Below are 26,708 nucleotides of genomic sequence, written 5' to 3' on the forward strand. Positions count from 1 at the left end.
CAGCAGGTCCACTCTAACTCTGGAGATCAACCCAAAAAACATAACTTTTCCAGTCTCTGGTCTTGCTAGTATACAGTATGCGAATTATGCTGAACCAGCTAAATCGACAAATAATCAAATCATTCCCAAAAGGATTTATATTTTTTTTCTCATTTTAAAATCCTGCCCTCCACACACGTAAATTATCTCTGTACACAACAATCCTGTAAAGATCAATGTTGTTCCTGCACTGCATTTGAGGGACTCGAACAGGGCAACAGTGGTTTTACCTAACGCCATTTAGTAAACTTATTGCCAAGAAATAAACAGCAAAAGAACAGCTGTCTTAGTCTGCTATGCCAAGGGCAACAGGAAAGCATTGTGGCACCTTAAATGCTGACACATTTGCTGTTGCATGACTGGTCATAAGCCTGCTTCATCAGACCTACTTGTGTCACACAATCAGAAAATTACAATTAGAAGGAAACCAGGAAGTCCTCTATTCCAACCAGCTGCTCAACACAGGATCTACAATGCAGGATATAGATACAAGACACCTGGCAGAAAGACAGACATCCAGTCTCCTTTTAAAGGCCTCCAGTAAAGGACTAAAGAGACAGAAGGTGATAAAGATTCCAGGATCTTTACAACTATCCCACTGCAATCCCCAAAATCTATGTGAAATTGAAAACACCAGCCATGTTTGACCACTACAGTAACCGTACATCAGAACTGCTGGCACTGATCTGGAATTGTTCCACCAATGGACGGCACGCTGTGCAGCAGAGATGGCGGCCGAAGCAGAGATTTTTGCACAGCACAAGAGCACAGAGGTCGTAGGTGCCTCCTAGACTAATTTCAACATGCCTTGTAGAGAGCTGCATCTTGCCCATGAGAAAGGAATGGAGGCTAAGGACTCTTAGTGTACCATACCTTCAAAATAAACTAAGGATGAGCATGAAGACCCAACTAACAGGAAGCTTTACTGTGCTTTCACTCACGTCACTTGAAAGAGGAATGGCTGAGTCAATCTTGCCAGGTTTCTAATGCTCTATGCCGTTCCAGAGTCTCTAAATAACCACAACCTGCTGATTAGATTATTATGTTATGCCATCCTGCAGGGGAAATGACATTCTCTACATTCTTTGCTCCGCTTTACACGTTAGCTGTGTCATGCTCTCCAGCAGAGAAAATACGCAGGCCAAGAACGGCAGCTTTGCTCAGAAGACATTTATTTGAAAATGAATTAAGTTTCACTTAAGGACATACACATTTCTTTGAAGGGTTCACACCAAGGCCATCTAGTCCAGCATTCTGTTTTCAGTACCAGCCCCCACTTAGTTTAGAAACAGGGGATAAGCCTTATAATATCCATCCTTCTGTTTGCTCCCCTGCTTCTCTTTTTTTTAATATATATAATTATAACATAAACATAAAATACACAAACCAAAATACAATTTAACCATGTTCCCCACATCCACAGATGGGACTTCTTGCAATAATCTTCTTCCTCCTCCATCTGTATTCTTCTTCTTCTTCCCCTGCTTCTCAGACACATAAATTCATATTAACATTCGGAGCTACAACTGGTGATACTTACCATCCACAGAAATATTCTCAGTAACACATACATTTCATGGTACTAACTTTACAGAATAGAATAAGAAACTATTTATGACTAGAATCCAAGCTATCTAATGTACCGTCCAGTGCGAAACTACAGTAGTGCCTCACTTAACGAGGATAATCCATTCCAGCGAAATCGCTGTAGAGCGAAATCCTCGTTAAGCGAAATAAAAAATCCAATTGAAACGCATTGAAAACCCGTTCAATGCGTTCCAATGGGGTGAAAACTCACAGTTCAGCGAAGATCCTCCATAGGGGCGGCCATTTTTGGTGCCTATAAAGCGAGGAATCAGTCCAAAAACACAGCGGGGAGCCATTTTACACAGCGGGCAGCTATTTTGAAGCCACCAATAAACTGTTTTAAAAACATCATCTAGCGAAAAATCGGTTCCCGAAGGAGGGAACCGATCGTCGGGAAGCAAATTTTGCCTATTAAAACATCGTTTTTCGATCGCAAAACAGTCATCGTATAGCGGTTTCGTCATTTAACGAGTCAATTGTTAAGCAAGGCACCACTGTATTAAGAGCTTTCAGATACAAGGTACTGGTGTTTCTCTTGGTCCCGGCTACAAAGCCACATTTGACAAGTATGTGAGAGACTGCCTTCTCAGAGCTGCAGAGCTTTCTTGAGAAAAATAAACTCAGCTGCCCCCACCCTTCTGATCTCCATCCACCCACGGGCATACATTACTATTCAAGCTTGTCTATGGCAACTTACTAATTGCTGAGAAAGCGGCTTCTAATCAGGGATGGTGGTTGTGTTGCTTCATTTTGGAACGGGTGTTTTAAATTGCTTGTAATTCAATAGAGTTTTAGCAATATAACTTGTTTAACTGTGTTTTAATATTTTAACTTCTTGTGTCGTAATGGCACACAGTAAAACTGTGCAATAGAAGTACCTCTCAAGTTTCACAACTTCTCAGAAGGCACATTAGCTTGCATGGCATTTTTCGTGAGTCCAGCATAACTTCTAAGCTGGGGCTCTTCTGTGCTCAGTGTTGATGTGGTGGCCTATTCAGTGTAACTCTAAGCTTCACAGCAGAATAAGAATTCACAAAGCCATCGCCTCAAAGCCCTTATTTTTATTTTTTTAATTCCATTTTTAATATATACTTTAAGTTGACAACGCTAACTTCAGGAGGCAACTTCTGAGAGTTCCCCCTGTGGCAGGTCACTAAGAAGTTGAATAAAATGAGATGCTAATAAGATCTAACGTACTTTTGACAGAGAAAAAAATCTCTCCCAGAGCAGCACTCTTTAACATGAAAGGAAGAATTATGCAGCAACCCTAATGTGCAAATTCCTAAACCACTCCAACATGTGATTGGAATATCTATCTTTAAAATCGCTCATTTATTAAAATACCTTCTTAGCAGAGCAAATTGCAGGAAATGAAACATTATTTGGTCATCAAACCATCTGTCTTTGGAATGCCTTGATGAATGGGGTCTCTACCTGAGCTCCTGTTTTCCCATCCTCTTATCCTTTGGTGGTGTGGGGAAAAACACACACTGAATTCTGTGTTTCTTCGAGTTGTGCTGTGGCTGAAAAAAAGCCACTTTTCTGTTTGTTCTTCCTACATACCTGAACTGAAAAGAAAAAAAGAAAACAGCACCCCCGGTGGCATTTCAGGAATCTTCTTTCTGAATCAGTAGGTCTCTCTCAGCAATCCTTTTTTAAGACTTCTCCATTCTTATTTCATCAACTAAAAGCATAGGGTCACTTCTGTGCCTCTAAGCTTACAAGTTAACAATCCAGATTTTTATTTTTATTTTAGAAAATGCAATTAATTTCCTTTTCAGGCAAATTATTATTAAAGTTTTTAATAAAAAGAGAGGTTACTCACAAAAGAGTCCACCGCTGTCAAAGAACTATATAAGAAGACAACGTGACGGACAGATTGGAGGCAGGGCGGGATGTGTGAATTCACAGAGGACCACTAGAAGAACCATGGTTACAGGTAAGTAACCTCTCTTTCTTCTTCGTGGCCTCTGTGAATACACACATATGGGTGACTGGCAAGCTCACTTACCAGATGGTGGGACGTCATGGTAGAAAGGAAGTCAATACAGCTCTGCTGAAAGCAGCATCCTTCTTTGCCTGGACAGCCAAACGGTAATGTGTGACAAATGCTGATGGATTGGACCATGTAGCTGCATGGCCGATGTGAGGGATTTCTATTCCTCATTGGAAGGCAGCGGAGGTAGACAATGCTCTGGCTGAATGAGCCTTTAAGGGTTCAGGTGGGGTTTTGCCTGCCAGTTCATACGCCAGTGAAATAGTTTGAACAATCTACCTAGCCAATGTTTAAGGCGAAGCTGGTGAACCTTTATAAGGGCCATGAAAACATAGGAAGAGCCTTGATGCTTTCCTAAACAATTTGGTTCTGTCAATGTAAAATGCCAAAGAACATCTAACATCAAGCATGTGGAGCATGCGCTCGAGAGGTGTAGAGGGAGATGAAAATAGGGTAGGCAGTATTATAGGTTGATTAAGATGAAAATCGGATACAACCTTAGATAATCTGGGTATAGAGTGACCTTGTCTGGATGGAACTGCAGAAAAGGTGTATCTGATCTAAGACCTGCCAGTTCGCTAGCATGTTTCGCTGACGTTACGGTGACTAAGAATGATGTTTTCAAGGAAAGCAGTTTGAGGTTAATAGCAGCAATCAGTTCAAAGGGAAGTTGGGTTAATGCACTAAGGACAAGCTGTAACGACCATTGGGGAAGAGGAGGTTGATGTCGAGGAAGGATATTGCAAAGTCCCTTAAGGGACTTTTTTTCAAAGTTAGATAGGAGAAAATTTTAGCTCCTTCCGAATGAGATGGTTGCTGCGCGACCACTGCAGCAATATAAACTTTCAAAGTAGAATGGGCCAATACAAGATGAAAAAGATGGAGTATAAAGGTAAGTAGAGTCTTCAGTGAAACTGGTACCACAGGTAAGGTTTTAAAATTGACAAAGGAGAGGAATGTTCTCCATTTATGTTGGTAAAGGATCTTTGTTGATGGTTTTTGAGCCCTGTCAAGTATATCCCTTATTGCGGGAGAATCCTCCACGCCGTCAGTTTCAGAGATTCGAGATCAGGATGGTAAACGAGCTCGTTGTCCCTCGTAAGGAGGTTGGGGATGGACGGAAGATGGAGGAGGTTGCTTGACATCAACCTCAAGTGGGTGAACCACGGCTGTCATAGCCACCACGGGGCAAGAAGAATTGCATCCGATTGAAACTGTCAAAGCCGAATGATGGTTCGTTGTATCAGTGGGATCGGCGGGAATAGGTAGGGGAGTCCGCTGTCCCATCTTATCATGAAGGCATCTCCGAGAGAGCCTCTGCCAATACTGGCATGGGAATAATATAGTTGGCACTTGGTACAGTGGTGCCTCGCTAGACAATGATAATCCGTTCCACTGAAATAGCTGTTTAGCGAAATCATTGTCTAGCGAAAAGCATTTCCCTATTAGAATGCATTGAAACCTGTTTAATGTGTTCCAATGGGGAAGAATCATCGTTGTCTAGTGAAGATCGGTCATAGGAAAGCCGCTTTGCGAACTGCCGATCAGCTGTTTAAATAGCTGTCTTGAGAAGCATAGGTCCTGAAAACACCTCTTTTGCGAGCACGGAGGGAGCTGTCAAAATTATTGTCTAGCGAAAATGGGTTTGCGAAGCAGGGACCAAACATTGTCCAGCGAAATTCCCCCATAGGAATCACTGTTTTGAGAATCGCTATAGCGATTGCAAAAAGTCAATGTCTAGTGAAAAACTGTCATGCGGGGTAAATGTCTAGCGAGGCACCACTGTATTGTTCTTGGTAGCAAAAGCATCGACGGAAGGAGCCCCCCATCAATGGCAAAAAAGGCGAAGACTTCGTCGTCTAGAGACCACTCGTGTGTCCTCATGGTAAGGCAACTGAGATGGTCTGCAAGCAGACTGTCGTCCGTAGCAATATGGACTGCTACTGGGAAGATATAGTGAAGGTAGCACCATTCCCAGAGCTCGACAGTTCGGTACTGTAAGGAAAGGGAATGTGTAGCGCCCTGCTTGTTGACATAATAAAGACCTGTTCTATAGTCTGTAGCAAGTTGGACTGCACATCCTGCAATGATAGGTAGGAAGGCATGGAAAGTTTTGATAATAGCTAAGAGCTAGCTCTAGATGGTTAAGGTGTGATGACTGCTCTTGTTTTGTCCAGAGTCCATGGATCCTGTGATGCCAACAGTGGGCACCCTATCCCAATGGGCTGTTATCCGTGGTAACCTGTACCATGAGCTGGAGAGGGGAGAAGGGTCTTCTGACAAGAAGATGTGGGAGAAACGTCCACCATGTAAGTTGTTGGGCTAGTTCACTTGTGACTCTGAGGTGTCTGGATGGGTGATGTGTCATGGGGTCGAATAGGGAGAAATTTGTGGTGACTCAGATGGATAGAGATGTGAAAATACACGTCTTGGAGATCGACAACGGCAAGCCAGTCTCCTGGTTTTCACAGTCTCCTGTGAAAGGACAGGAATGATAGTGTTGAGTGTCAGCATTCTGAAACATCTCGGCCAAATGAATTTATTGAGGATTCCAAGGTCAAGGATGGGATGGAGTCCTCCATCCTTTTTCGGTACAGTGAAGTATCTAGAGTAGAAACCATCATGCAGGGCAGAGGAAGGAACAAAGAGTATGGCTTGTTTCTGAAGAAGAAGGGAAATGTCTTCTTGAAGTGCCAATGACAGTGAAAGGTGGAGTATGCTGAAATTCGATGAAATAGCCCTTTCCGATAATCGAAGGGACCCATTGGTTCTTGGTGATTCGGCATCATGCACTGAGGAAAGGGTATAACCTGGTTTGGAATGGTGGTGGAAGATGGAAGGGATTTATTGATACTCCGTACCCTTCTTCTGTTGGCATCAAGAGGGTTGTCGACGTGATTGCTGTTGCTGGGGTCGAAAGGATGGTGTGGTAGGCATTGACAGGCCGGAATAAGGTCTATCCTGCATTTGTGGCTTGTATGTATGGTATGGTTGGTGGAATGGCTGAAATGGCTGTTGGACAAAGGACTGTCTATGGTACTGGGGTCACTGGTATCGAAATGTTTGCTAGGTGGAATATGATCAAGCTGTTTTCCAAATTTCATGAAGGCTGTCCATTACTTTGTCTGTTTTTTAATTGAAAAGGCCAGCGCCATTGAATGGGAGGTCTTCAATTCTCGATCTGGTGTCATCGGATATGCCAGCCAACCTAAGCCAGGAATGGTGTCTAAAGGCAACAGATGTAGCCATTGCCTTAGACGCGGCATTAGCAGTGTGACGGGAAGCAATTCTTTGCTGTTTGGCCAGAGTAGAAGCCTCAGCATTAATATTTAGGGCAGGCTTGTCCAACCCGCGGTCCACGGGCCGCATGCGGGCCAGGTCGGCTCCTAATGTGGCCCAGTGAAGGTCCCGCACCTCCCACAATGTGCCAGTTCTGCTACCCGGCCTCTCTCCTGGCGAAGAGGAAAGTGTGTGAGTGGGTGAGCGAGGAAGCAAAAAAGAGCTGGAAAGATGCAGCGAGGGAAAGGTGGAAAGGGAGGAGCTGCCCACCCGCCTGCGGAGTGTGTGTGTGTCGGGCGGGAAAAAGCCAGCCTCAAACTCTGGAGCCTTAGCACCAAATCCGTCCCGCAACTCAACAGCCAACTCAGTGCCTGGGGGGGGGAAAGCAGGTAGCCGAGCCGCTCGATGCCGCTGCTGCCCAGAGTGAGGGAGGAAGCCAGCCTGGTGGTTCATCCGTCCAGTTGCCAGGCTTTGGGTTTTCTGGCCGAGCGGGGAGAAAGGCAGCCCACTGCAGGTCGGAGTCCAGAGAGGAGACCGACACAACCATGGTCACCGCCTTCAGTGGGGCTGGATCTGGCTGGTGAAAGGCTGAGTGTAAGTAGAAACTTCAGAGTTTCTACTCGGGAAGCCAGCAGCACGGAGAGACACGGCAGCAGGAGGCAGGAGCCCAGTGGGAGAGGGCATTTGAATTTCCCAGGCTCTGTCTCCAGCCGCGGGGTTGCTCTGTGCTGCTAGCTTTCCAGCCTCTATTTTGTGAAGGCAAACCAAGGCAAAAGCATTACTTTGGTGTGAGTCATCACGACGGTTTCAGAACAGAAAAAAAGTATGAAAAGAGATTACGAAGAGCTGTCTTGCAAACTTTTGAACCTCTCGCCCCGGGTTTTTGTTTTTTTTGGATGATCAGGTATCGTTATTTTTATTTTATTTTATGTGCGGTCCAATGTGGCCCAGGGAAGGTGAAAGGTTGGACACCCCTGATTTAGGGCTTCAGTCTTAGAAGACTCAGGAGCCACTTGAATAACAGGGAGGATCTTATTCCATAGTTGCCTAGGGTAAGCTCCCATAGCGGCTTGATAGCTGGCGAATCGCATAAGAAATGAAGTGAGGGAGTAAAGACGTCTGCCCAGAATATCTAACTTTCTTCCCTCCCAGTTGGTAGGTGCAACGGTTGATCTGTTGCGAGCTCTTGATTGATTGGATTCCACATAAAATTTGGTGTTAGGTGTTTGGATAAAAAGGCAGTGTCCAGACCGTGGGGTTTATAATGGTTTTCCACACGTCTTGATATTTGTAATGATGAAGGGGGTTTGTCCTGATTTTTTAATTAAATCTAGCATAGCAGGTATGAAGGTAAGGCTAGGCAGAGGTGTCTTCTCTTGATTAATATAATCAAAAATGAAGTCTTGTTTAGGAGGTGGTGGTTCCTCGATTTCTAATTGTAGGGACTTAGCCATCCTCATCACTAGCTGGGAGTACAAAGTAAAATCTTTCAAAGGTGAGGGTGGATGATTTTCCACTACATCAGATGTCGGAGTGGGTAAATTGGAGGGTGATTCTAGAGAAATATCAGAGGCCGAATCCTGGGTCGATGTGGACGATTCAGAGCATGGAGACTGATGTCAAGATTTTGATGTGGAGAATTGTGTCGAAGAAGGCTGTCGCATAGCAGGGGGTACTTGGGTTGTAGAGTACCTTTCTGTATCAGGAGGAGGAGGAGGAGGACCCCTAAAGGTGGTCGTAATGTGTAGAGACGTGTTTCGAGGATGTTTAGAAGAATGCCTGGAACGCTTTGATTGTGGTTGTTCCAATGATGAAGTAGTGCGCTTGAGGGCTGGCTTGGTAGCAAGCAGGATCTGGTGAGTCAATGTCGAGTGCGATGAGTGAGAACGGTGTCGGTATTGAGGTGGTGATGGAGGCACAGGAGATGAGTTGGCTAGATAGGCGAGATATAAATAAATAAATAAATAAAGATAGATAGATAGATAGATAGATAGATAGATAGATAGATAGATAGATAGATAGATAGATAGATAGATAGATAGATAGATAGATAGATAGATAGATAGATAGATAGATAGATAGATAGATAGATAGAGGTTGATACGGCAAATCATATCCGACTCTCTTGGGTTTGATGTAGTAAATTTTTTATGGTAAGTCTTCAGGGAAATACAGATCATATTGTTGGTAGTATTGATCTCTGAGATCTTCTCGTGGTTGATACCAAGAAGATTCTGGATAGTAATAATCTCTGTGTGTAAGGTCATACTACACTGGTGACAAGTGTCATCTCTTTGCCCGATGTTTTTGAGGGGAGTGATGAGACGAGTCTGAGCCCGAGATTTGAATCGGAACTGCCTGCCCTGATGTCACAGGGCTGGAATGGGCTGAGGCCTGGCTGGAGTGAAAGCCAGCCGGAGAGAGGCCAGTACTTGGCAACAAGCTACCAGTGGAAGCTGGAGCTTGGGCAGCAGAGGTGGTTCACTTCTGTCTCTAGACCTTTCCTCCAAAATTGGGGGTGGAAGTGTTGATTGGGATGGCTGAATCTGTGGAATTATTGACTGGTGAGTAGATTTTGATGATTTCTTAGGCTTTTTGAAGTAGTCTTATCTTTTTCCTTTTTAGATGATTCAGTTGATCGAGCTGAGGTCCTCGATGTCGACTTCAGTCTTGAGGTAGACTTCAACTTCTCCGCTTGGTGAGGAGAAAGAGTCATTGGAGGCTCTTGGTGATCAGGTCAATGATCTGGGGACAGTGCAGAGTCCATGGCGACCAAAGGTGGATTGAGGGATTTCTCCCACAAGTAAAATAGCTGCCTCTGAAGTCGCAGCTTAAGAGCAGGCTTCATGAGCCTTTTACACTCGGGACAAGAGTGTGTTTGGTGCTGTTCTCCGAGACAGAAAAGGCAACGGTCGTGGCTGTCAGTGAGCGGGATCCTGTTATTATAAAATACGCACCGCTTGAAAGGCCAAGGGGGGCATAAAAGACAAGGGGAAATTGGAGGGGAGATAGGGGAACGGAGGGAATAGGCAAAAATGGGGAAGAGAGAAAAAAACTGAATCGAATCTAAGGTAGAACAAATCAATTTAGAGGGGAAACGTCCAACAAAAAAGTGATTGAAATAACAGAAGAAGCAACTACCGATCACAGAAACGCTCAATCTCTCTAGCTCTCTCCGAAATAGGTCTAACCTAAGCAGCGGTTAAAAGGAACTGAGGGGACTTCTGGTGGGCGGAGCATGCGCTGGACAGGGGAACGTCCCACTAATCATGTCTTTAAGCTCTAGAAACTTCCAAGAGGTCCTGCGCAGGCACAGAACAACTCAATTGTGTGCATTCACTGAGGCCACGAAGAAGAAAAACAGACACTCCAGCTTTCACCTTGTGATGTTTAGAAGAAGAAATGTTACCTTAAGGAATCAAACTAAGGAAGACCTAGCTCTCAATGAACTTCTACGTAGACCGCAGATAGCAGCTCATGCAACTGAATGCTCTTGCACAGCAGAAGCATGTATCCCTTAACACAGGACACTGACATATCAGGGAAGACTTCCTCCTTGGGAGCTACTTTTCTATGCACTGGGATGACTACTGGATAGAAGAGGATTTATTTATTTATTTATTTATTTATTTATTTATTTATTTATTCATTCATTCATTCATTCATTCATTCTATTTATATCCTGCCTATCTGGTCAGTTACGACCACTCTAGGCAGCTTGTTTAGTTGTATGACCCTCCATTATCTTCTGTCCGAAGTTGTATAGCCCCAGCCCCACATTCATGATAGTTAAAAACAAGCTTTACTACAGTTTCAAGAAACTGTTTCATGATCTTCTTTCAAGGAGTAGTTTGTGAACAGATATGGGACAAAAATCTTTCAAATACACAAGGAGAAATGCGTACTAAAGTTAAAAATCACTACTCTTTTGCTAGTCTCAACTATGACAGACCTACCTATTCCAGGGTATTTACACATGTGTTAACTTCCCATTCATCAACTTTTTCAACATGTCTACTCTGTTGAGTCTAGCAACAAGGACACCGACCAAAGAAGGGGCTTAGAGCCAGAATGACTGTGGCAGTACAAAGACTACCAGTGAAATTGAGAATTCCTGGTACTTTTATGTATTGCGAAGCAGCAAAATAGCCATTATTATATGAACAACACCAGAGGACAGGGTTAAATGGGCACCAATGAATCCCTCCACCCTTTGGCAGTGCATTCTCATGGACAACTCTCTAGGTCGTTATGGATAGCCAAGAGAGAAAGGGGAGATTCTGCTTCTAACACAAGTGCAGTTCTTTACTCCCTCAGCCTCCAGAATGAGTGGCAGTCGTTCATGGGTGAGAGAAGGAAGGCATAGTTGGAAGAACAACTGCCTTCTGCTCCTATCGATGTCAAACAGTTTAGTACCTAAACCTGGAGCATAAATGGAGTTTGCTCCTCTCTGCACCGCCTCACTTCAAAATTATATATGCAATTTATTATGAATTAACCTTTGGCTAAAGTGCTCCAGGCCTGCCTTCTAATCTGAAATGTCAGATATACATATGAGTTGAAAGGTTGCTGCTGCTGTTTGATTTTCCATCTTTTCTCTCCTCACTGACTCCATCATCGGTGAATGTACTGTAGGTTCCTCTCCTGCCTGCAAAAAACTAAACAAGGTACCTTGTCACTAAGTACCTGAGCTTTCCTCAGCCTGGTAAAGCCAGTACAGACGGTCTCGGCAAACATTCAATCCAGCGCCTGTGTGACTGACTGACTGATTTGTTCATGTACGTATTTGTTTTAAAATGTTTCTATGTTGCCTATGAGGACCAGCGTGGTGCAGTGGATTTGACAAGAGTGCTGGACTGGGATTCAGGAAACCTGGGCTAAAATCCTAGTTAAACCATAGAAACTCCATGGGTTTGCAATGGTAAAACCATTCCTTTAATAGCCCACATACATTGAAAACCCTAATGAAGTCACTTGTTAAGTAGGATGCAACTTGCTGCCACGTAACGGATCTTACTTGTCCAGATGTCAGAGAACAACATGACCTGACCATTATTTCTGGGAGGTCTGATACTCTAAATAGTAGAGTGCGCACTTTCCATGTGAAAGGTCCCAGATTTAACTCCTAGTATCTCCAGGTAGGGCGAAGAAAATCCTCTACCTCAGAGGTAACCTCTGACCATCAATCCATAACAGCAATACTGTGTTAGATGTATCAGCAACCTGACGACTGACTGCCTATGCTACCTATATTCCTAAGACTGGTTCAGGGTGCTTTAGAAGAACATGCTCCAAGATCTTTCACAAACCACTTCCACAATTTCCCCCAAAACAAACTTTTTTCCTTGCCATGTATTCCTAGTTTTGATCTTCAAAATATTCTACAGCTGACGGTGTGTTAATATGGAATTCAATACAGAATATACAAGTTGTCATACAGATTGAGATTCCCAGGAGTTGCCATACAAAAACAGTATTTACTAAGCCCCGATTAAGAAGGAGCCAGCATCTGATTTAAGCTCCCACTTTACTGCAAGCAGGGTCTGACTGAGAAGACAGCTTTCTGTTCCAGTTGAGAGAGTGAAGGAGAGGCACTTGTTTGTCAAGTAGCAAATGTTATTTTTGAAAAACATTAGCTGATTTGAGGAACAACCTATAAAACAAGAGTCAGGGAACACTTCCTCTGTTAACGAGAAGTCAAGAGAAAGCAAAGCAAGTAGGGCAATCCCCAAACAATGCTGCAAATCTATCAGCATCCCTCAAGGATCAGTTTCCTGTTGTTTGGGAGTGTAGCATCAGAGGAATCCCTTTCAAAAACAGAGAAAGTAATCTGGATCATAGGCACTGTGTAGGCTCCAGGGAAGAAACATACTGAAATAATGCCCTAGATTCGTATCTCCAGAATGTACTGCTGCTTCTATCCTCTGACACAAAAAAGGGCAAAACATTCCAACTGTTGTGTAAACAAGGTATCACCAGAACTTGATTTATAGAATAGTGTTCAGCTAAGTTTGTGCTCTGAATTTTTCAGATACAGTACCAAGAAAAAATTATGCATCTAACTTTTTCATCTTCCAAATATATCTACTGGTTTTACTTTCATCAGTCCAAGGAAATCTTTGACATTTTCTTCAGCAAGCTAACGGGTGAGAAGAGACATTACAAAACAAGAAGGAAAGAAGTGATCTTCCAGAAACAGTTCTTGGCAGTTCTTTATCATAAAGTTGAGGAGTTTGTACAGTAAGACAAATTATACGAAACAAACAAAAAGAAAAGGAAGCCAGAGTGTTAGTGACCTTGCATAATTTATCTCTGAAGTATATACATGATTGAATTTTTTAAAAAAGTTTTGTGCCTATTACTTGCTTCAGACTGTGTTCATTGTTATTACTGTGATGCTTACCATGCTAAGGCTGCAATCCTATCCACATCTATCTGGGAGTACCTTCAAATGAACCTGACAGAGCACACTTCTGAGTTCATAGGTACAGTATATTGAACTCTACCCCTTCTTCCCCATAACTAACTACCCTAGTTGCTTTTCCATTCCACTTTTTTCTTTGGAAATTTCTATTTTACCATCTGTTCATTCTGCCTCACAACAACGTCTACATTGAGCGGCAGGCCCTCTGCTGGAGGATACAAACAAAGAACACAGGAAGCTGAGATGCCTTATCCCAAGTGAGACCATTGGTCCACTTAGCGCAGCATCGAATAGTGGCCCTTTAGATTTCAGATTAAGATTGTTTTCTAGTTCTATCTGAAGATTCCTGGTATTCCCAGGTGGCTGCCCCATCCCAGTGCTTATCAGGCTTAGCTGTGCTTATCTTCTAAAACACAAAAAGAGAGCATTGAAAAATACTATGCCACAGTCTCCTACAGCAGTTATTCTTTGTCCCTCCAAATATTCTGGCCTTCTGTTCCATGTCCATATTATCCGGGGCAATTTAGGAGCTTCCCTTCAAAACTATGGGTGAGCCAAAATTTGTGAACTGCTCTTTTGCATCCTTACTAAGAAACTAGGCCTCATTGTGGCACACATCAAGAAAACAAAAAAGCACCATATGTCAAAGGACTCCGAGATTAGAGAAGCCCAGTGAAAACAGTAAGGATTTTACATTCAGTGATTTCCAATATCTCTTTGAAAATGATTTTGCTCATTACATAATATGGAATAACTACAGTTCTCATTATCCTTAACATCCAAAGATAAATTATCACATCCACTGACCATGATGCCATATACTGACCCGTTGATGGTTAAGCTTCCATCTTACCACAGGAGATGGGGAAGTAGGCACTACCATATAGGTGAAAAGCAAATACTTCCGTATTATATACATCAGATTTTATATTCTATGAACACTGAATTTTTTTAATCCTGAGAACTTCAGTTTTCATTTTTATTGTATCCTCAGTAATGAAAAGAAAAAAGGTAGAAAATATGATAGGAAAAATGCCCAAGAACAAGAATCACTAAATCAAACAAAAAGGTCTGATCATTTTTCAATTCCTATGTTTTAAACATCTATCATCCTCAACATCATATTGAGTAAAGTCACTCTCCAAATAAGAACACAGTTCAATGGGTGTATGTTTCCCATCAATTTTGTGGAGCAGAGCTCATGGAAATGATATGCAAATGATGCTCACCATCAAAATATTCTGATGATTTGCATTCTTCAGCATCAGATATTCTTGTAGTAAGGACATAGTGCCACATTGGTTGCCCATTTCTGACATAATAAAGTTTCACTGTAAAGAGATCAGTTCCCCTAAAATACAGTACTGTGGAAATACATGTGTATCTGTATATGCTGTGCCTTATGTATTTCAGTATTTTAAAACATGTAACACATGTGAATGCAACAGATGGCAGGAATAACTAAAGAGTACAAGAGTGGTAGAACAATCCCTTGATATCTAAAACCCCACACTTATCTTGGGAATTTGACAGCTTGCAAACTAAACAAAGGATCAGTCTGAAAACAGTATGGATTGTGTGCTTCTTACATACATTTTCCACTTAACCGGTCCTGTTCAAAAGCATGACTCCCAGCACCTGACTACAACTCCTCAGAGACATAAGCAGCTACATCCTGCTCATTTCTCTTCTTATGCTCCACTGCCACTTCCAATATGATCAGTTTTCTAAACTCCATGCACCCTTCAGAGCTGGTCTCATGAGCCCCCAAAAGACAGCCATGGATCCATTCCATTCCGGTTTCAAAGTTCTGAAACAAGAAAAAAATGTTGATTCCTATGATCCCCCTCTATATCAAGAAAACCAGGAAAGTGTGCCAGTGCACATGACTGTCTCTCAGGCATTCTGACTTCATCTACCATTATAGCCTTTTGGACCGGGTATCTGAGCTACAGTATGTTAAGAGGGATTGGGCTGCTACCTAGATAGCCATTTCAAAAAGGCTCATTCTCATGAGACGACTATTTGGCCTCAGGGCTTCACACACCATATAGTCCACATTGTACTCTGGGCCTTTTAAAATCCACTACAAATCTCTGGATGAAGTTATCTAGAGCAGAGGTCCCCAACCCCAGGTCCACGGCCTGGTGCCGGTCCGTGGCCTGAGCCGGACTGGGCCACGGAGACAGACTTCCCCACACGCACTCCCCTTGCACAGCCTGTTTGCGCCTGTGCGTGAGCATGCCCAAATGAGCACTGCGCCACCCTTTGTGCAGGCGCATGAGCGTGAATAGGCCCATACAAGCACCCCCACTCCTTTGCGCAGGTGCAAGAGCATGCACGCTCCTTCACGCATGTTTACGCACCGCAGGGGGGTGCCCCGCCTTCCCCAGCTGGTCCTTGGGGCTAAAAAGGTTGGGGACCACTGATCTAAAGGCTTAGACTGAGATATTATCCCTAATGGAGGACACCAAGCTCTATCTCTCCTTTCAATCTATTTCACATGAAGTTGCAGCTGAAGCAAAGTTTGGGATCAGTATTAGATTAAATGGGGGGAGAAGTAAACCGAAGCTTGCTCCATGAAAAGTGTTATCTATCTGAATGGCAAAGTGGGATCCAACCCACTATGAGTGACGATGTATTCCCCACAAAGAATTGGACTTGTGGTTGGAGACAAGCATCAGACTTGGAGTGCAAGGTCTCTGTTACACAAAGTCCCTTTCAGCTTCAACAATGGGGTGGGAGACTTCAGGGAGGGCCTGGGGCCAAATGTGTCTCTCCAAGGTCTTAGTCAGAGCCTCTGGGCTTTCTCTGATGGCCATGACCTTCCATGACACAATTATCCAGTGGTTTGTCAGCTTCTGTAGTCTCTACCCTCACTTATAAGAAGACTGAAAGGTATCTTTTAAGGCACTTGGCAACGCTGGAAATAAGAACTTTATGCTAAAATGTGCTGAAAATGTTGGTTCCATTCTTTTGCCTATATCTCCACTCACAACATTAATGCATCCTCCAAGAACTTCTCTAAACCGACTTTCACCCTTGGGACAAAATACTCACAAACTATTGGTCTGTCAATTCTTAAAAGAATGGAAATGGATAGAATCCTATAGGGCAGTTGTTTCCAACCTTGGGTCCCCAACCTTGGACCACAACTCCTAGAAATCCTGGCCAGGAAAAATTAGTGGTCAAGGCTTCTGGAAGTTTTAGCCCAAGAACATCTGAGGATCCAATTTTGAGAAACACGGCTACAGGAGATTTATACCAGCGTAAGTGTTAACTGCATACATTATGGCACTGAATTGCTACTAATTAACAAAGTTGTTGCACACATTCCTGGTTCTGCACCAGTCAGGCAACTTAGTACATGATCAGGAAGGCATGGTTAATTAGTGACGATTCACTGTTGTAATTTGTGCAATTACATTTACACCAGTATAAATCCCCAAACAAATAAAGGCCAACATCAGTTTCAGAACACACAGTGTTGGGGATACCTTTAAAATCCTAAATGAGTTTGTTTCATTGATACTCTACTTTTCTCTCAAAAATAAGAAGCTTGGATTTTAGACATCTAAAGGATTACTTCGCTCTCCATGAGCCTCTCCACTGAGGTTGTCTTCAAGAACTCATTTTCTGATTGCATTAAGGTAACACATCAGCCAGTGTAGTAGTTGTGTCATATTAGGATTCAGGAAACCTGGGTTCAAATCCCGCTTTGCCATGGAAAATCCACTGGGGGCTGGCTTTGGTAAAACCACTCCTTAAACTTTTGATGTACCTCTGAAGCCCAACTCAGTTTGTCGTAAATTGGATTGGACTTGACAGCACTTACGTTATAAGGAGGGGGAAGGCCTTTTCGGTTGTGGATGTCTGAATTTGTCAGAGAGACTTCCCAAACCTGATTCCAATATTAGGTGAAGACCACTTGAGTCTGCATCTTCTAGCACATTAGGAGGCAAGGTTCAATCTTGCGGTTTTCATTTTGCTCTTCTCATCGTCTTCACAATGATATACCTTAGAGTTCAGCTATATTATTTTATATGATTATTATTGACATTTTTATCATTTTTGGATTTCTTTTATTATCTCCTAAGCTATCCAGAGAGAGTAAGCTGGATGAAAGGACCCATATAAATCTCTAAATAAATAAATGGGAGAAATCACAGGATGAAAATGTCATTTTAAAAGAGCCATTTTAGCACCCCACATTCTCCCCAGATCTATTCATGAATCATACAGCTTCCATCTGAAATCATACTCACAGCTATCCAGCAAGCAGCTAGTGAGTTAAGTAGTTGCTCCATATTTCTGTCTGTGCAATCACCTAAACAAAGACTATCAAGATGTTTGTGGATTCAGACATTCCAAGATCCATCAATGGCACATTTTTCTTTTAATCAGCAGGTGAACTCCAGGGTGTACAACGTTATATATGTTCTTGTTTTTTATTTGCTTTAGCTGTGCTTACTATCTTTGTTCCTGGAGGAACTTCTAATCTTTTCAAAATATAAACACAAAACTCTGTCCTGTTCACACTGCCTGCCTTTCAATGTACTTTATTTTGGACAATTATTTTTCTTGTGCACATTTGCAACTTTGTTTTACCTTTGTGCTTCTCCTGATTTTTAACCCTCTGGTTATCCAAAGACACACGAGCACGTTTGTGAGGATTACATGTGTTCATCTTGGCATGGGAAGAAGATAAAGGCATCTGTGAGACGCGAAGCGAGAGGGCAGAAGCTCTCACTGTAGTGTCGGCCTCCCTCAGAAAGGAACAAGAGGTGAAGACAGACCCGCCTACACCACCCATCAAGACTATACAACGGGGAGTTGAGACCCGTGAGTTAGAGTGGGAACTGTCAAAGATGACAGTGGCCACTCAGACTGGGGGAGAACTGGCGGGAAGAGAAGAAAGAGGGAGGTCCATCGTGGAGGCAGGAATGGGGGATATAAAAGGTGAGGTGGATGTGATACCAGGGGGTTGGGAAATGAACTGGGTAGAAGACCCATGGATTGGAAAATAGGAAAAGGAATGGGTCCCTAGGGAGGAAGTGGACTATCGGAGAAGGGGTTTCTACGCCCTTCCTATTGGGGAGAATTGGAAGCCTGGGAGTAGCGTAGGAAACTCCGGGAAGAAAAGGAGGCAGTGGAAAGGGAAGCAAGAGAATGCTGGTTATGGCGTCTGGTGGAAACACAGAGGAGGGGATTTCTGCCGGACCATGGGCCCTTTTTCAAGGAGAGGAGAATCCCTGTGAGCCAGGAGGAGGAGATGAAGAGACCACCTGGAAACCGAGCCGGCTGAGTTGGGGAACAGCAACCCCTTTTTGAAGGCACCTTGGAATAACTCGGACTATAACCCTTTTAATAAAGATGTTTGGATGCCCCCGTGGGACCCGTTGGCCACGAGAGACAATGCCGAAATTGAGTTTAATCATAATGACCTGTTGTCCCATGATCCAATAAAACCTAGTTTTGATTTTCCAAGAAGGATGTCTCCAGTGTCTCTGTTGAAACCAGAGGAGGTAAAGTTTGAACCCTCACAGCATCCCAAACCCAGTAAAATCCAAACAAGCAAGAAAATTTAAAAAACCCACAAGATTAGTTTAATGGGGTATAGTGGTGGGAATGTTGGGCTGGGACTTGGGAGGTCCACTTTCAAGTTCTTCCTCAGCCATGAAACTCAATGGGTGGCCCTTAGTCAAGAACTCTTTTGGAGTCTGACCTACCTCACAGTGCTGTTGTAAATAACTACATTAATTTCTGCCACCAATCAACTACTTCCAACAGAATTGACAGAAGCCACCACTCCCTATAGATTTAGCCACTACGGCAGTAACTTCAACAAGTTTCCGCTTCTTCAGTCTTCCAACATTGTTGTCCAAAGCAGTCTGCATTTGGACAAAAAACAGAGACAACTGCTTTCTGTGCATCCCAAAACTATCCTTAAGTCTTCTGATCCCATGGCTTCTCACTTTACTCACTATACTTAGACTGTTATTTAAACAACTATTTTACATAAAGATTTGGACGTTAATGAAAGGTGAGAGATACTCCAAATGACCACCTGATGCATCTACTCACACAGTCTGATACATCAAGTTACTACCGGCTTTACTCATTTTAACTTCACCCAAAGTCAAATCAGTTGAACACAAGAAGGTTGTTCTGTTTTAACTAAGATGCCTGGAATTTAAAAACTTCATCGTCATTGTCGTTTAGCCATGTCTGACTCTTCGTGACCCCATGGACTCTTCACAGCCAGCAAATTCAAATATAAGCCAAAATCACTTAACCTCCATATAAAGCCAAATTAACTGATGTGCTACTAGGAGATAAACCATGATGCAGCCTTCAGAAATTTGTTTTAAAAGTAACTTTATAAAATCTGTTCAATGATAGATTATTTCTATTTTGCAAGCTCCTCCCAAATTCAACTTTCCAAAGTTTGTAACAACAAATAGAGTTAAGATTATTTAAAACAGCAATAAGACTAAAGTTCATATATAAAGCACAATGCTATAAGATGTACCATCAAATATAGGCATCTCATTTGAAATACGGACATATACTTGTATGCATGTGTACACCGACCCCCACCTATAAACACACTTGAAGGCACAAGGGTAGAAAGCAGAGTAATTTATATCCCAGAATGACAGCTGGCAGGTTCCCAACAGTTTGTCCAAGCCATATTAAAAAAATCAGTCGTTTCGCCCACAAGCAAGAATAAAGGGAAGGAGAGGAAGATAAACCAAGAAATGATAAAGACACCTGGGGAAAAACAACCACATAAAATACTATGTAGAAAGAAAGAAAGAAAAGATGTACAGGAAAGCAAAGAATGTCCAAGAAGAGTAAGAGGAAGATTACCACTGACTTTTACAAACTCAAACAGGGATACACTAACTCTACTGAGATGCTAAGAATAGATTACCTAGTACTGTAGTTAACAAAGATATTTCTGTACCTGCTAAATATTTCTATTTGCACATAGGCTTTTTAGAAAATGTCTTATAATCGTCAAAACAGTGCTGGTCATCAATAAGCATTCTGTCCAGAAATTCTAATCTTCTCAAAAGAAATAAGGAGGCATAAATATGTATGTCAAGAAGTAGCAGAAAAGGAGGTAGTCCAGGGCAAGGAATTAAGGACAGACAGGAATGCAGAGTAGGCATAAGGATGCTGCTCCGGGGCTTACAGAAGCTGAAGAACATGGGGATAGTGAGCACCAGTAAGGGCTGAGGGATGAAGACTGTCAAGGACTAGTTGGAGCTTCGGGAGGAGACAGATCCCGGAGAGAGTCCCAGTGGGCCAGCAATGAAACAGAAAAGCAGGGATGGGGGACGGAATGGTCCCAAAGGACAGAAAGAGAACCTGACAGAAGAAGAGCAAGGAGATCCAAGTGAAGGACAGAGAGTACTTAGGCAACAACAGAGTGCCAACCTGCAGAACCTCTGAAGTTGCATAAAGAGGCAAGAGGGAAATGTTGGATAGAAAATGTGAAATGCTGCTAGAGCTGCTTCAAGAAATCACATGGAAGTTGGCCAGTCTGGAAAAAGAAAAAAAAAGAACAGAAAAAGCAGCAGACAAGGTGGAGAAGATTACTAAGTGATAAACTACCCTGGGGGATGATGCTGCTACTATTACTTGATCAAAGGCTGATCAACTGCTGGACTAAAAAAAGGTACAGTATTAATTGTAAATCTTGGCTTTCCTGGATTGTTTTCTGTTCTCCTCTCCTCTTAGGGTCGATCTGATATGTGAAATATGTGCATTGAGGGAATGGAGGGGTGTGTGTCAAAGCTGTCAGCATCCCTCACTTCCCAAAGTACATTCCCCCCAACTTTCTGGAAAAATTAACTTGGAATTCAGTCTCCTACAAGGATCAAATGTCAGAAAACAGAGCCAACAGAGTCCATCATGAAGAACGCCTTCCCACAGGGACATCGGCTAGAAAGGCAGAGCAAAGACAACGAAGTGTTCTGCGCTGGTACCTGTGGCAGAAGGGCAGGTATGACCCAGGAGGGAAGCAGGGCATGAGGTGCCCCCCTCCGGGCTCAGCCCCAGACCAAAGGATAACCTGGCCGAGGGGTGGCTTCGGCATGTACACACATCCTGGATGGTGCTGAGGGACAGGGCAGCTTCCAGGGCCAGAACCCGCGATCGGCACTTATTACTCCCCTTTAAAGAGTCATCGGGAAAGGGACACCCGCCCGGGGAGAAGGGCTGCAATGGCAGTCATGGCCATGGCTGCAGGAAAGGCACAGCACCCAGCTGGAGAGGAGGGAGGCACGGCTCGCCACGCAAGGAAGAGGCAAAGGGCGAAGCCTGTGAGGGAATGCAGGGAAGGAGCGTGGAAGGCAGGCGCCTCGAAGCGAAGGGGCGCCCGCGTCTCCGCGGGGGCGGGCAAGGCGGGAGCGCCTCGGGGGGGGGGCAGGAGACGAGGGAGGGGAGGGGGAGGAGGAGGAGGAGGACGAGCCTCCGCGCCCCCCCCCCACCGGAGGAGCCGGGAAGAGTTTGAGAAGGTAAACAACAGCCACGCCCCCTACAGTCCTCATCCCCACCGCGCAGCTCAAGCCTGTACATTTCCACTCCCAAATCTCTCCATGCACCCCCCCCCCAACGGCGTGGCGCTCTCGCCGCCCGCCTCCCCCATCATCATCATCATCATCAACATCGCCGCCGCCAGTCTCCCTGCCCGCCACCCTCCTCGCGACGTTACAGGGCGGCTGCCAAAGCCACCAGCGCCCCCGGAAAAGCTTGGCCCATTCAAAGACACCCCCTCCCTCCCTCCCTCCCCACGAGGGCTCCTCTCTCTTTCGCCCACCCTCGCTCGGCAAAGGACGGCGGCGCTCCTTCGGCTCTCTGCCTCTTGGGGCGCATTGTTTATGTCTGTGGCAGAAGCTGGCAGGGACCCCACAACCCCAGCACGTGAGAGAGGAGCCGATCATGTGGGCGCACCCGCTTCCCAGCCACGCGAAGGCTCCAAAACGTGCTGCGTATCAACAAAAATGAAACTCGCGTCTCTCCCGATTTGCCGCGCGAGCCCTTTTTTCTGCACATACCGGACACGCGCTACGTAATTCCTCAACACACCCAGACGGACTTTTCCACCCCTCCCCGTTCTGGATCCATCCCATTCCCCAGTCCTTTCCTGCCCCTGGATCACCTTGCCGCCCCCCTGCCCGCTACAAACTGTGCTTTCGCCCCCTCTCCTGCCCACCCACCTTCGTGGAGACCTTCTGGGGTTAGCTTTGCCGCAGTCATTAATCCGAGGAAACGTTTCCCCGAGGCTCCCGATCCTTTAAAAAGTTGTTGTTTACATTCCTGCCGCCTCCCTTTTAAAACATGACTGACCAACATGCGCAATCAATGTCTAAAAACGCTGCACACTCTCTCCACCCCCCCCCCTCGCCTTCCTCCTTTGCAGGCAGCACAGGCAGGGAGCAGTAAAACAAATGCGAGGAAGAAGGGAGGGAGAGAGGGAGCGAGCGGGGAATCAAGGGAAGCTGCAAAAAAAAAAAAAGGAGCAGTTTCTCCACCCTTTTACCTTGGCTAGGAAGGAAGAGCGTCCTCCAAGAGTTGCGACTGTCCCTCGGGGTTACACGAGAGGTGTGGGGAGAGATGCTCCAGAAACGCAACCGCTCCTGGAATCTCCCTTTGCAAGGCTTAATCCCCAACCATTGCGGAGGGAAAGAACCATTCCCCCCCTCCTCGTCCTAGGATCCGAAGATGAGACCCTCCTGTTAGGAGTACATACAAAGTAACTTCGCCGACTGAAAGACGAAAGGAACGGGGGGGAAACCCCCAAAAGAACTGCTCCCAGCTGAGATGGCCGCTCTGTGCAAAATCCAGCGAGCTCTCTTGCTTGTGCGTTTCTTTTTAAAAATCCAGACTTCTTTTTCGGAGCTCTTTGCAATTGCCCGAAATTTCTGCTGGTGGCCCTTCTTCTTTCCTTTCTCCCCCCCCCCCCGCCCTGTTGGCGAGGAAAAGGCTTCTTCCACGGAGTGTATCAATTAGGAGGATGCTAGGGAGTTCACACACCCCCCACCCCCACCTCCTTCTAGCCCCTCTCTTTTCCCCGCCCCCCTTCTCCTCAATTTCTTCTTTTCTTGCTTGTTGTTTCTTCCTGACGAGCAGCAGGTCCAGGTGCAGCTGCAGACGTGGGTCCCATCCCTGATGGTGTTCGGCATGTGTTGCCCGCTTGCTTGCCTGCCTGCCTGCCTGCCTTCCCTCCCGCCCCCAACGCTCTCCTCGCCCACCCACCCCCTCCCTCCCTCCCTCGTCTTCACCTCCCTCCGAGGCGCCGAGTCCCCTTCTCTTTTCTCTGGAGCCCTGGGCAGCTGGAAAGGGGTCGGGTTGCGCGCGCGCTCACAGACACACACACACACACACACTCGCTCTCCTTTCGCGCGCCCCCCCCTCTCCTACACGCCTGATCAGGTCACTTTCGCAATGATCTTCAGCCTCGCGCGCGCACACACAACCGTGGCGGCAACGCACACGGAGATCACAGAGCTGCAACACTTTCTTCGCTTCCTCCTCTTCTCGGGTCCACACTCTCGGCTTTTAATTCCCCCCCTCCCCGGCACCGACACACACACACACACACGCACTCCCCCCAGCCTTCACCTCCTCGAAGCGAGGCACAGGCGTACCCTCGCCGCCGCCTGCTGCTGCTGTTGCTGCTGAGGCTGCAACCTTACGGGAGGGGGGAAAATACGCTTATACTTAACAAAATCTTTTGGCGCCATATTAATGACGTACTTCAAATTTGCCATTTCTTCCTGCGTCAAAAAGACGTTTCTTGCAACGAGCAGAGGAGGTGCGCGGCGGGGAGGGGGAGCCCGGCACCCTCCGGGGGAGAAGGGGGCGCCAAGGACCCTCGCCGCGAAACCCACGCGTGGGGAGGCGGAGTTTTGGGGGGGCAACTTGCGCGGAGTCCGAAGCGCCGGAGGGGAAGGCGCCGGGCAAAGGGGTGGCAGCGCGGCGGGGCAAAGCGAAAGCGGGACGGAGCAGTTTCCGGGGTGGGTGGGTGTGTGGGAGGGTAGGCGCATTTATTTTGGCTAGCTTCCAGGTGAGGGAGATGGCCAGGACAGTGGCTTTGGGGACGGTCTCACTTCGGGGAAAGGAGTCGGTCGCTGAGAAGCCTCTGCCTTGCCCCAGATCCCTTCTAGCCGCCAGCCCCAGCTCGGCCGTTACGCACTTGCTCCTTTTCCGTAGCTGTGCCAAGAGGGAGGGGCAGCGAGAGATTCGGGGTGAAGGGGGGGGTCAGACACAAAACAATCCCTCTTTTCACATTTTGTCCCACTTCTTGCCCGGCAGTCCTTGGTCCCCACATGGCTCATGTCTCCCCCCCCCCCCCGGTTTCTTTTCCAGAGAGCCAGAACTTTGCACAGTTTGCACAGGAAGAAGAGGAGCAGCCAGGTCCGCCCTCCTGGAGTTCGCGACTTGACCTTGTGATGCACAAACAATAACGCTCCCATCCGCGGCGGCGACGGGTGCTCCTGCTGCTGCTGCTGGAAGGGCGCTCGTTGCCGTTGCTCTCGCCTGTCTGTGTTTCTGTGGTGGTGGTGGCCGCGGACGCCGCCGCCCAGCTGGCCACACCCACCCCTGCTTGCTTGAGGCAGGCGGGCGGGCACCTACTTCGCCGGGAAAGGCATTTAGTGGCCCTGCACGCAGGCAGAAATGCGAGGGAAGAGGGTAAACCGCGGGCCCTCCGCCCGCCCAAGCAACGGGCCTCCTTCCCCTGAGGTGCATCGGTGTAAGCCCGCAGCAACCACGACCGCGCGCGCTAACAGCCTTGCCTCTCCGCAATAGCCCCAGTGCCCGTGGGTGTTGGATTCTGTGCCTTTCCCGGCCTAGAACTTTCTCCAGAGTTGGTGCTCATGACTGTCAAGGGACTGGGTTCAAAAGTTACCACCACTACTGATAAGGCCTGAATAGGTTCATGTAATACATGGCTAGGTGGTGTTTGGAAGGTGAGGATGAAGGCAGGCATCGGCCCTTCTAAATAGTGTGCTTGTTTATTTATTTTATTTATTTATCTATTTAACTTATATGCCGCCCACACTACCCATAAGTCTCTGGTTTAGGATTTGCCCAGTACTGTACTCAAATTGCAGTATTTCATAGAGAAATGTAATTCATCTCTCCCTTTCTATACATCTTCCAGAGTTTGGGTTGTGGAAACAGTTTTCAGCCTGGATTCTTCTATACAGAAAACTGCCTAGCAGACCTGGGGGAAGTATCTATCTTTGCTTTTCTTCTGTGCTTTTCTTCTGTCTGTGAAGTGGGAAATATATTACAGTAAATTCTTGAGTACCACAAGAGATCACTATCATAATTTATACTGTATTTGTATTATATTAGTTTGCAAACACAGTTCAGATGCTGCATTTTCTCTTCCAGGCACTTACTGTGATGGGGCTGTAAGGCATTCCCTCACACCAAACACACATTTATCAAGTAATAGAGGTAGTTGCTTTGTGTGGGAAGAGAACACGCATCCTTATCCCTTTGACTATTTTTGAAACGCACATCTCAGAGCAATTATACTAAGAAAACTGCTCATTAGGATACTTGCAGGTTTGGTCCAAGGAGAAGCAGCCCTTTATCATTCAAACAGTGTACAGTACAATATTTTTACATATACATTCAAACAGTTTACTAATATGATTATAAGCTTTTACATGAATGTATACTTGCATTCACAACATTAAGCTTTCTCCAAAGAATTGATCGTTCCAACAAATGTAAGATGGATATGTTAGGTAAAATAATATGCTTTGGAACCAATATATCTGTTTGGCAGTATCATACATATTATTATAAACAATAGCCCTATTTGGCCATTATGAAATTGGGCAAAATCAGGATTCTGAAATCAGGTGGAGAGCCTCCCTCAGTAGAGGAAACTTCCTTCTTACTGTTACCCTTTATATGCCTTCACAGGTAAAGGACAACAAAAGCAAGCATAGGTGAATGGAAGGGTTAAATCAGGCACACTCCTCTCATCACCAAGCTGGTTTTATAATGCCTGAAAAGGTCTAACATGGCACTCTGAATTATCCATTGCACAAAGTAAATATGTGGCATGGATGGATTTCATTTTCTGATCGTTTGGGAAGAGAAGACGACACGTAATAGAGGAAGGGAGACCTTAAAGAATGTAAGAAGAGTCCTGGGACTAAATCAGACCAAAGGTCTGTCTAGTCCAGCCTTCTGTTCCCTCAGTGACCAAGCAGAGGCCAAGAGGAAGTCCACAAGTATAACATGAGGGTGCAACACTACTCAACACACATGGACCCTAGCAACTGATAACACAGAGGTATACTTGTGCTGGTACTGGAAGGAATATATATAATTCCTGATGAAGAG

At 45.3% G+C, this 26,708-nt stretch overlaps 1 protein-coding gene across 7 annotated transcripts in view; it reads right to left on the reverse strand.

The window, feature by feature from the left end:
* JADE2 (jade family PHD finger 2) overlaps positions 1–24,209 on the reverse strand; it is a 236,507-nt gene extending 212,298 nt beyond the window's left edge. For 4 of the 7 annotated variants that reach the window (XM_078385723.1, XM_072990142.2, XM_072990141.2 and 1 more), the window contains exon 1: positions 22,879–23,592. The gene's annotated coding sequence lies outside the window, so the exon portion shown is untranslated. Of the gene's footprint in view, positions 1–22,555; positions 22,855–22,878; positions 23,593–24,095 lie in introns of those variants that run through there. The other 3 variants (XM_078385722.1, XM_072990139.2, XM_020794422.3) reach the window with 2 other exon arrangements.
* Between the last annotated feature and the right edge of the window lie 2,499 nt (positions 24,210–26,708).

The sequence above is a fragment of the Pogona vitticeps genome, chromosome 2 (genome assembly GCF_051106095.1).
Source record: "Pogona vitticeps strain Pit_001003342236 chromosome 2, PviZW2.1, whole genome shotgun sequence".
Lineage (NCBI taxonomy): Eukaryota > Metazoa > Chordata > Lepidosauria > Squamata > Agamidae > Pogona > Pogona vitticeps.